The sequence below is a fragment of the Beta vulgaris genome, chromosome 6 (assembly GCF_026745355.1).
Source record: "Beta vulgaris subsp. vulgaris cultivar EL10 chromosome 6, EL10.2, whole genome shotgun sequence".
In the NCBI taxonomy this organism is placed as follows: domain Eukaryota; kingdom Viridiplantae; phylum Streptophyta; class Magnoliopsida; order Caryophyllales; family Amaranthaceae; genus Beta; species Beta vulgaris.
Genome location: NC_079207.1, coordinates 51,544,750 through 51,549,345, shown reverse-complemented (window position 1 = coordinate 51,549,345; position 4,596 = coordinate 51,544,750). Strand labels below are relative to the sequence as shown.

The following is a 4,596-nucleotide window of genomic DNA, read 5'->3' as shown; positions in this document are numbered from 1 at the left end:
AAGGAAGATCTTTAAGAAACAGAGGTAATATGTTTCTAAATGATATAATGAGTTTCTTAATGATATAATGGGTTATGAATAAAATAGTGAATTGTTTAGAAATGATATAGATTCTGCATAATATTATATGTTTATGAATGATATAATGAGTTTTTACATAATATATTAAATTTCTACGTGATATGGTAAATTTTTGCATGATATGGTGAGTTTCACAATATGATATAATAGACTACTCAGAAATAATACGTGCTTTTGGTTTTGTATACACTAATATTAACGTGAATCGAACATATACAAAACAGATTGTTAGAAAAACAGCACTACAAAGGTCAGTTCGGAAGAACTCTAGTTACGAAGTTAACAGTTCACTGTTATTGCCTGCCTACCAAAGGGACAGTTGATTATTTTACGCAGATCATAATGGTAGATGATAACTAGGAATCTAGGATGTTAAGTTCCAGTTTGTCTGTTGTCGAGAGAACCATGGCACCAAACGAGTATACTATTCAATTGAAAATAGACGCCGTCTTTACCTATTATGTAAAAAAAAAAACATAGGCTCATTCATTTGGCTGAAAAAAGAAACTATTCACAAATGTACAAAAAGGCTCATTTGCTCCGTAGAGCACCATATAATGATTATTCAGAACTCATACACACAAGCAGGCCAAAAGTGGCAGTTCAAGTTATAGAGCCAAGTTTTTTCAGTTTACTACACTGCCACCGACGTGCTACTTCAGACATGCTTTCCAAAAGCACCATACATTTTGACTATCAACAAGGTGAATTTCTCACAGATAGTGGTTAGTAACACAACCTACCCAACTGTACAATGAAATTCGCTAGAAATCTTGTGTCAGCTACTTTTTGAGAAGCATGTTTCTAAATTCATCATTAGACTTTGGTTTCTCATCCTCCTCGTCAGCTTTTGGCTTGTTCGCTGTAAAACCTAAAGGCCTAACATTGCGTGGAACTGCAAATGTGTTCTTTCCCTTGAGTTGGATTCCATCATTGTCACGCCCCTTAATCGATGCATTCTCCCCAGTTGGTATCTGTGGACCTGTAAAAGCAAGATTCAAAATGCAACGCATCAAAAGTGAGAAGCAGGAGCTCAGCATATGTCGTGGGAAGAAAACAAGCAAGTAGTTGAAGGTTCTGATTCGGATCTAATTTAAGGAAACGAATTGGTTGAAGTGAAGGATTAGAGTGACGTGTGTGTAATTCATATTTTATTTCTCATCCTTCTTTATCTACTCCGTATCGACTCCTTAATCTTGCATTACAAAGAATCCTCCTCTTCCTTTGTTCCTCCCTTTTCACTGCTTTCCTCTGGTTTTTTCAAATCTCGCTTTGGAGCTGGCTATTACTTCTCTCTCCTCCCAGTGTTCTTAATGTGGGCAACTTTCATGACCGTAAAATTAAACAATTGAGTAGGCTGATGTAAGTTCAGCAATAGTGACATCATAACTTAGCCTACCCAAGATAGGATCCATAATATTCTGTCAAGATCGGCTCTCTCCCCTATGTAATTGGTCCATGGGTGATCATGACTAAAAAGAGCTAATTCTTGTACCTTCTCAATATCAAAACTGAATAATATACAAGGTACAAAGGGCCCATTTGGTATTCACTGATAGTTTTTAATTTTTGGTTTTAAAATTTGAAAAGTTCTATGATATATATAATGTAACTAACTTACAAAATATATATATTTACTTATATAATCCTGTTAATCTTCTAAACTGAAAATTGGAAACTACTCTTCGTGGTTTCCATGTTCTTGTACAAAAACTAAAATTTGGAAACAAAAACAATAATGAAAAGGCCCTACGTGTACTAGAACGAATTGACAAGGTAATTCAAATTATAGATATCACAATTTATGGCAGTGATGTTGGCAATGGAGTGGAGGGAGTAACTTTGCTCAAACTTGAATCTTGGTCTGAAAGTGGCCCATGGATGTTTGTGATGAAATTGGTGTATGATGAACGGTGGTGATGGCAGTGCTGGTTGTGAAGAAGATGATGGCAGGTGGAAAATGACAGATTGGCAGTAGATGATACCAATCAGGGGAGGAGTGTAACCAATCACAGGAACCATATATCCTCAACAAACTATAATAAGCATATACTAAGGTGATTTCCATTCCGTTTCCAGGAGCATGAAATCTTTGAACCAAAGGGCCTGATAGTGTTTACTGGTTTTAATTCAAGTGAAAACAAAGACTCTTTACATGAGTCATATGAACAAAAGTAGCTAAAATATATAGGGCCTATACCGTTGTAAAAGCACTAGTAATATAGAGGTGACGAGCGTACAAATGAATCTTATTCAAATAAGGAAATGCTGGAGTAATGTTTTTTGAATTTATTGGAAGAAAAGAATCTGACTTCTATTTGAATTACTTTTAAAAACGGCGACTAATTGAACAAAATCAAGATTTCAATGTAAGCAAATATTAATCAATGTCGTATAAAACTTACATTTCCAAAGTAGTCATTTATAGAAAGTTGATGCAGTTAAGAGGGACCCTCTTAGGAAACCTCCTCACTTAGGAGGGAAAACAGCTTCAATCGCTCCTGCTTTAGTATTATATTTAGAAAAAAAAAAGGGAAATCTTTGATAATGCGCTATTTCCAAAATTTTCCATTTGCTGGACAACTTTTTCTAAAATGTAAGAAACCCTAGTGAATTGAAACCATCTATATCATGACATTAAGCAAACTCAATCAAAATTATAGCCAAAGTTTGTCACGGTAACCCTCTTCCATCCTCTAGCTACTCCTTTCGCCTTCCACACTGCATTTGCTGCCCACTAAATTGGTATTAATGGTTAACCAATGCCAATAAGGCAAGCAAGGTAAGAAAGTGTATTAATGAGCCTCTAGGAGTCTCTTATTAAACAGTGTGGCTTGAAAAAGGGGGAAGGAGTATTTGATTATTTGGGGAGAGGGGCTGGGAGCCGCATTAATAAAAATAGTCGTATTTGGAAAAATAATTTGATGGAAGATTATCTAAACTGGTGCTAAAACTAGAAGGGATCCAGAAGAATTTGTTAGAAAAGATCGCATATATGAAGTTCAAGAAACAGACATGATTTAGAATTGATAGAATTATTATATGGGTGAGTAGACAATTTATATAAAGGAGCTAAAAGTAATATTTATTGACAATTAGGAAAGATGACCCTTGATTACTCATTATCAGATAAGTTGAAGACCCTATAAGAAGAGTGAAAAGAGAAATAGAATCTATACATTGAATTTTTGACCCAATTTTGTTATGAATTGTATGCAACAAATACATGCATCAATACAATCCATGTGAGCAATTTTTAATTTTTTATGATATAGAACTTGAAATCTAAGTTTCTGAGTTCCCCTATGCTTTTGAGTTCCATAGTTGTCTAGCAATGCCTCAACTTAAAATCTAAGGTTTCCGATTTAAACACTTGATCTGAAATAATAACACTTGGCTTCATTGATAAAATTTTCAATTGAATTGGTTTTAGGGGACAGAGGAAGAGGAATTCTGGGTCAGTGGATTAATGAACAAGGTTGTACCCACCGGCAATATTAGACCAGCCCTGTATTTCGGGATGAACAATCTGGTTTGGTAATTTGGGTCCAACCCGTGATCAGGGTAAAGTTTAGAAGTCAGTGGCGGGCGCAAGGTAGAAGCTAGAAAACCCTACATATCTGTGGATAACCATTCTGTCACCTTTTTTCCTTTTGTTTAGGTTTGCACCTCCATCGGTGAAGTTTTAGGTAAGGCAGGAGGGATAAAGGTCTTCTCCCTCTTTCTCCCGTTATTAGGTGGTCATAATTCATAAAGGTAGGTGGGGTGGGCTGGCTGGAGGAAGGGAGTGGAAGGGAGGCGGGGTGTGGTGGCTGCCTGAGGTGGTTGTTAAGGTGGTGATAGAGACATCCAGGAAAGAAAGGTGGGGGTGGATGTATCTCGGTGCCTGGCAGGGAGGAGTTTAAGGGGAAATTATGCTGATTAATTAATTATATAGGGCCATATCTGTAATGAACTGATGATTTGAGCAGACCCACCAAAATTTCCGCCGCTCAAGTCTGGTGACTCTTGGCCGGTGTGATAATCTCCAAAATCATTTACACAGGCACTATTCTTCCGATTTGACTCTTCCGCTTCGACCATAGGTGGGTTGTCTTCCTCTTCAAGTTTCTCTTGAGAGTTAATGGTGGTGGTTTGAATTTCTTGGGGAAAAAACCGCCGAGGGTTTTATCACTTCTACCACCTCTTTTGAAGGTGGTTGTACAATCTGCACTTGCTGCGAAAACCAGAAGGAAAATACGCACCACCAATTGCTTCAACTCATCCCATTGCCGGGTGGGGCGTCGTTGATGCTCCCAGCAAAACCATTGTAATGCTTCACCTTCGCATCCCACAATGGCAGCCTTCCACTTCTCTACTTCACTAAACCAGAAAAGTTGGAAGTACTCTTCCATTTCCCAAATCCATTCATCCGGATTTCTTCCATTAAATAGAGGAAGTTGAAGCTCATATTGGATTGTTTGCAGCTTCCTTACATTTAGAAACGGGATTCAAGTTTTGTGTGATTTCTGAAAA

General features: G+C 37.2%; 1 long non-coding RNA gene across 1 annotated transcript; it reads right to left on the bottom strand.

Annotated features, from left to right (window-relative positions):
• Positions 1 to 599: 599 nt before the first annotated feature.
• LOC130591968 (uncharacterized) lies at positions 600 to 3,648 on the bottom strand. The gene is made up of 2 exons (XR_008969954.1): positions 2,487 to 3,648; positions 600 to 1,063 (listed from the first exon to the last, which is right to left on the bottom strand). It is a non-coding gene; the product is annotated as an uncharacterized LOC130591968 (long non-coding RNA).
• Positions 3,649 to 4,596: the final 948 nt, after the last annotated feature.